Raw genomic sequence first — 7,157 nt, forward strand, 5'->3', positions numbered from 1 at the left:
AGTTTGCCCAATACTTAAGGAGTAGAAAGATGAAGAGTTTACACCAAAAATGTTAACTGGAAGGGTTTCAGTTCCCTTCCTCCTTACAATGATGCTTACAAGAACAAATTACATGTGCCAAACAGGTTTTGGCTCAACCCAAATTTGTTAGTTTATTAAACCAACAAACCCACAGTACAAACCCCTCTATGATTTAACTGAAACTTACAATCACTCACGCAGCTGGTTGTTACCGATGTTGATTGTTGGCCTGGATCTGGACATGACCAGTCCCCGTCCTTCTTCACCTGAATGCAGTGCCCATGTTCCGTTGTTGTCCTTTCTTATTGTGTTCCATATCTGGGCCTCAGGGAATGGTATCAGTTATCAGCCTGCTGAGCTGCCTGGTTCACACCTCTTTATCTTATTCTTTTCAATTTCCCGGGCTATGCAGAATTGCAAGGTCAGAGACAACTCCTCATTCCTCCCCTGCTGTCTACACAGCATAAAGATAATGTGATTTCCATCACGGTGATGGGCACTTAGCTCATGGCATTGTTTAGGTGCTCCTGTTCCATTCTGGCCAGGAACTGATGATTCCAGTTGACTAAAAGCAAAATACTGCAGATGCTGGAAACCTGAAATAAAAACAAGAAATACTGGAAATACTAAGTAGGTCTGGCAGCATCTGTAGAGAGAGAAGCAGAGTTAACGCTTCAGGTCAGTGACCCTTCAACAGAACTGGCGGAGGTTAGAAATGTAATAGGTCTTAAGCAAATAAAGCGAGAGTGGGGCAAGAGATAACAAAAGGCAAGGTGCTGATAGGACAGGATCACAGAGAATAACTGACCAGAAGGTCATGGAGCAAAGGCAAATGGTATGTTAATGGTGTGTTGAAAGACAAAGCATCAGTGTAGAGAGGGTGTTAATAAACAGAAAAATGAACAGCCCTGGCCCAAAGCACAAACGTGAAAAAAAGTGGGCAGGCACATGGTAAGAAAAATAAATGATGAAACAAACTAAAATAAAATAAAATAAAAACAAGAAAGAAAAAAGAAAAAAGAAAAAGTAACTGAAAATAAAAAGAGGGTCCCATCATGCTCTGAAATTATTGAACTCAATGTTCAGTCCAGCAGGCTGTAGCAAGCCTAATTGGTAAATGTATGCTACAGCCTGTTGGACTGAACATTGAGTTCAATAATTTCAGAGCATGATGGGCCCCAAGCTTTATTTTCAGTTTTTTTTTTATTTTTAGTAAGTTTATCTCAATGGTAGCATTTTTAATATATATCACATCCTCTGAAACATGATGGTGACATTAGGCAATTAATTTAACTATTTCTACAAAAATGGTAAGAACTATACTATACTCACAGTGGCGCAGTGGTTAGCACCGCAGCCTCACAGCTCCAGTGACCCGGATTCAATTCTGGGTACTGCCTGTGTGGAGTTTGCAAGTTCTCCGTGTGTCTGCGTGGGTTTCCTCTGGGTGCTCCGGTTTCCTCCCACATGCCAAAGACTTGCAGGTTGATAGGTAAATTTGCCATTATAAATTGCCCCTGGTATAGGTAGGTGGTAGGGAAATATAGGGACAGGTGGGGATGTGGGAGGAATATGGAATTAGTGTAGGATTAGTATAAATGGGTGGTTGATGGTCGGCACAGACTCGGTGGGCCGAAGGGCCTGTTTCAGTGCTGTATCTCTAAACTAAACTAAAACTAAACTAATAGGACATTTGATGTTGTATTGTATGAAGTCTACTTCTGATGGCTTTCTCTTCCTTTCCTTCTGCCAGGATGTCCCTTAGGTATCAAATCAGTGCCTTCGCATCAATTCAGTTCTCCTCTTACATGGCAATAGTCAATTGATATCCAGTTTCTCAAAGTGAGAAATGTGTGGCAATGGAAGAAGCAATTCTATTTATAAGATTGTGAATTCTGCACATCATTTATTGATATTACTAATGATAGCCTTTACTGTATAAATGTAGCAATATGAAAATGTGATATGCCATGGGCTATATTACACTTTTGACAGTTTCAAATGGGACAACGAGCAACCTATGCATACTGCCCTAATGTTTTATCATATGGTTTAAGTCAGCATTATATACACTGACAACTGCAAAATAATTTACTGATTGATATCATAATCAAATGACTGATTGGAGCTAATCTCCTTCCTCAGCATCTTGTACTTAGGCAGCAACTTTTTCCGTGCCTGTTGGTATCATTTTCCCATTGTGTCACAACCTATTCTTGTGAGTGATTGTCTCCTCGGCAAATCATCTCTGTCATTTGGTGCTTTTAGACATCTCATGCATTACATTTGATTGATGCAATAGTGGTCATTTTCTGGGCAACTTTAGACCAAGAATCAATCAAGAATCATAACACTCAACCAGTTTGGGGACATGTCATCCGCAGCCTGGCAATTCTAAAGCTATTGCACAATTTCCCTGATGGTTCTGTTTCCCCAAACATAGGCTGCATGTGAAGAGAAACACTCCTGCAATTTTACCAGTGAAAATAACCCCTAGTCATTAAAAAAGGTCAAGGAAATTACTTACATTGTTTAGCTAATTCAATTACATAATTACCATTTGCATTCAATCAACTTTCCTCAAGATGAGGCACCATTGACACAAGAACATAAGAAATTGGAGTAGGAGTAGACCCTACGGCCCCTCAAGCCTGCTCCAGTATTCAATATGATTATGGCTGATCTTCTGCTTTAACTCCACTTTCCCGCCCGCTCCCCACATCCTTTCATTCCCTGAGAGACCAAAAATTTGTCCATCTCAGCCTTGAATATGCTCAACGATGAAGCATCCACAACCTTCTGGTGTAGAGAATTCCAAAGATTCACAGCACTCTGAGTGAAAAAATCTCTCCACTTCTCAGTCCTAAATGAACGACCCCTTATCCTGAGACTGTGCCCCCATGTTCTAGATTCCCCAGCCAGGGGGAAACAACGCCTCAGTCTGTACCCTGTCAAGCCCCTTCAGAATCTTGTATGTTTCAATGAGATCACCTCTCATTCTTCTAAACTACAGAGAATAGAGGCCCAATATACTCAGCCTGTCATCATAGGACAACTCTTTCATCCCAGGAACCAATCTAGTAAAGCTCAAAGGTTTCAAAAGAGGTAAAATACATACTTGCAAAGAAAATGCCTACAAATTAAAAAATAATCGAGTTAAGGTCTAGGCTAACATGGAACCAAGAATGAGTCCATTCATTATCAACAAGGAACCCAACTGGACTTCAAAAGAGAAAAAAAAAATGCTAAGCTAAATTGAGGCATTTTCTTCCTTTTCAATTTCCCAACTTTTCTGTCTTTATTTTTCTTCTCTAGAAATCAGTGAATCATGCTGGAGTGATGTTTTACATGTGACCATTTTTCATGTGTGAATCCAGACAGTGAGTGTAGGTAATGATCAGGGATCTCAGTTGTGCCAAAGACTGGCCTCACACAAAGTCCACATGTAAACAGTTCAATTGCAGAAAATGGTTCCTGTCATTTCCTATGCTGTGGGAGACTCGTTCAACGTTGAACAACAAAACAGTGAGGGCTGTCTGGCAATATTTAAAATGCACATTTTCGTGTTTTAATCCCTTCATATATTTGCCCTTCCCTATCTCCGTAGCTTTCTCCAACTCTACAACATTTCACTCCAGCATTACTGCTGTGCCTTCAGCTGTCTAGGCCATAAGCTCTGGAAATCCATCCTTAAACCCCTCCGCCTCTCTACCCCACCTCAACTTCTTTAAGACGCTGCTTAAAACCAGCCTCTTTAGTCAAACTTTCAGTCACCACTCCTAATCAATCCTTCTTTGGCTCGGTGCCCGTTTTTGTCTGACTGCACTTCGGTCCAGTACCTTGAGTTGTTTTTCTATGTTAAAGGCACTATATAAGTGCAAGTTATTGTTATTGTTTTGTACATCAGTTGTGAAACAATGAAGTCACTAACATGTTCACACCATGCCACAAAGCAAGGCATTGCAAATACCTCTAAGTTATGATGCCACGGTACAAATAACTTTGGTTATTATTGTGTTAGGAAGTCTGCCAACAATCTTCTTTTCATCCTGTTTTTGAGCATTATTTTTAACCTATCCTATTCTCACAAACCACAGTTAATCAGAAGTCAATTCATACAATGAACATTTCCATGACAACCATACCTGCCTCTCCATGATCAGCTAATCGGGCCATTCTTGCAGTAGAACAGGTGTGTTTAACCTTCCATCAGAGTTCTCTGGTTCTGCAAATGCAAGCTGGCCATGGCTTGTGAAGCTCTGCACAATTCCAGAATTTAGAAATGAGCAGTTCTAGAGAGTAAACCCATAATTATGCAGTTACAAATCAAGCGCCCTATTCCAATGTTCTGATGTCTTTATTTCTTTACATTTACAGATTAACTACCTATACTTACAAATATCTTTATGGTCACTTTTATCCTTATAAGAGGCATACAAAATTCATTTCCAAATGATTTACTGCAGTGTTACTCTCCAAGATATGAATGTTAGAATCTTAGTTCTGAATGTTGGTAAACGTGTGACAGATCTAATTTCCCATTTTTCTGTTTACTTTATGGAAGGAAACTTCATTCAGAAAGATCACAAAATAATTACCATCGATGAGATCAAAGAACACCAAAGCATTTTGCTGGAACACACTTGCTCCACAATTACTTTTTCCCTTAGTTTGGTAATTGAAAACATCAATCCAGGGTAGATCAGAGGAGTGATATAAACTTACTTGCTGTTTGTGCCAAATCTTCTTTTTAATAAATACAACGTAAATTTGAATTATTCAGAATCAGAAATAAGTGGTTCGTCCAGGAAGAAACATAAAACATTATGAAATGCCCTTGACTGCTTAAGATAAGGCAGTTTTTGTATAAGTGTGTGTTTGAACAGCAGCTTCAAGAATGTTAGAAATGTTGGTAAAGCAATCAGTGCTGTGGGTCACTTGAAGGATGTCAATGATCTGATCAGTTTTTTTAAACTGTTTATGATGCTTGTATACAATGGTGTATTTAGAGATCTGAAATTGACAACATTTCCCGCTGCAGCTGTGGCGTTATCAAAATGTGATCTCCAGTGAAAACAAATGAGAAACAAACAGACCTACACTTCAGTAAATCCAACTTTTGTACTTTGGTGAGCAGAGTAAGCTTACAGATAAAGCAACGAAACCTGTAAACAAATCAAAATCTCAGATATATGTTTGTGGCCCAGAATTTTGCTGGAGGTAGGTATCTCACAGTGTACCCCATTACCTAGCTTTTTATCTTCACACTTCAGTTTGAAGTGAGTTTACATTGCAAATTGCTGGAAGTGTGAGCTGATTAACAGCATGGCGAGGCCAATGGGGCATCTGGGACCTCAGTGAACAATGGGACCAACAGCGTGTCTTCTTAACCAACGAGAGTTAAGGATTGAGAAAGAAACTGAAATGACAGAGAAGGAAATAAGTGAATTAGAGTCAAATCAGATACAGAAAGAGAAGTAAGAGACTGGATTTTACTAGCCATTTGGAGATGGGCTGGGAGGCAGGAGAGCTGGTAAAATGGCAACAGAAGGCATCGGGAGGGAAGCCCAATGTCTTTCTGTCGCTATGGCATATTACCAGCGGTGGGAAGCTCAGCAGCACAACTGCTCACTGGGCAGCCAATTTTGCCAATTAAGTGCCCAATTAAGGGTGACTTTGTGCCCATGCCAGCATTTTACTGGCGTTGGGAGGGGTAATATAAACCTGGCAGCCTCCCAGTGGGTTCCCAGAGGTGGGTCTCCTTTATGGCCACATCATGGCCCATGGAGGGGTTCCCCGGCAGCAATGGTGCCACTAATGGAAGGTTACCACCGCTCCCCCCCCGTCCCCCCCCACCCCGCCCCCGATTTCTGGGCCTGCCTACCTGGCCCCAACACAGTTAAATGCAAAACTTGCCTTGTCTTGAAGGGTGCCTCATCATGGAGGTGCCCTCTCCTTTGTCCTGCAGCTTCAGCATTGGCCATCTCTGTCAGTGGCACTGCCGAGGCTGCAATGCTGCCGGCCCTCCGATCGGTATGGCAGCTCTGGGAGGCGAGCAGCCGCCTCAATTGAACGGCGGTCCCAGTAGCACCTTTTAATTGGCCACTGCTGATAAAATGCCACCCAGGGTCCCACTGCCCTCCAGTGCACAGTCGCATCCCGGTTTCGGTCCCAGCAGCAGGACTTCTGTGCTGCTGGTAAAATTCAGCCCAAAGAGAGGGAAAGAAGCATTGGAATAAGAAAGATAGATAAAAGAGACAGGAAGAAAAAGTTAAGAAGATGTTTTAAATTAAAACCATAAGAGTAAGACAACACAGCTTCAATTGTTTAGGCGGGAGAGATTGATTGGCACTACAGGCAAACAAATCATATCATTAGAAAGATATTTATTCTGGTAAGTGCTAGCCCTAACTTTCTGTGGTGACTTTAATTGCCAATTAATGTGTAAGTGCAGAAATTTCTTGAAATTCATGGGGAGGTTAAGGGAGAGCTGCTACTTTCATGAAGCTAATGGCAATTCACAAGTCACAAGGTCTGTCTTCCTCTCCACAAGTTGCTGGATGATTTACACTTTAATATTGGTGAGCACATTAAACTTTGCCATTATTTTGGCAACAAACTCCAGCAAGGAGAAGGCAGGTAATCCTGTAACTGACCAATGTTAAAGACTATTACCTCATGAGATACAGATGTTAGAAAGTAATCATTTCAATACACTTAGAGTCTCCTCTCTTGCTCTATGGCAACGAGGCCTGGACAACGTATGTCAGCCAAGAGCGACTTCTCAATTCATTCCAGCTTCGCTGCCTCCGGAGAATACTTGGCATCAGGTGACAGGACCGTATCTCCAACACAGAAGTCCTCGAGGCAGCCAACATCCCCAGCTTATACACACTACTGAGTCAGCGGCGCTTGAGATGGCTTGGCCATGTGAGCCGCATGGAAGATGGCAGGATCCCCAAAGACACATTGTACAGCGAGCTCGCCACTGGTATCAGACCCACCGGCCGTCCATGTCTCCGCTTTAAAGACGTCTGCAAACGCGACATGAAGTCCTGTGACATTGATCACAAGTCGTGGGAGTCAGTTGCCAGGGTTCGCCAGAGCTGGCGGGCAGCCATAAAGGCGGGGCTAAA

This window comes from Heterodontus francisci, chromosome 3 (genome assembly GCF_036365525.1).
Source record: "Heterodontus francisci isolate sHetFra1 chromosome 3, sHetFra1.hap1, whole genome shotgun sequence".
Classification (NCBI taxonomy): Eukaryota; Metazoa; Chordata; class Chondrichthyes; order Heterodontiformes; family Heterodontidae; genus Heterodontus; species Heterodontus francisci.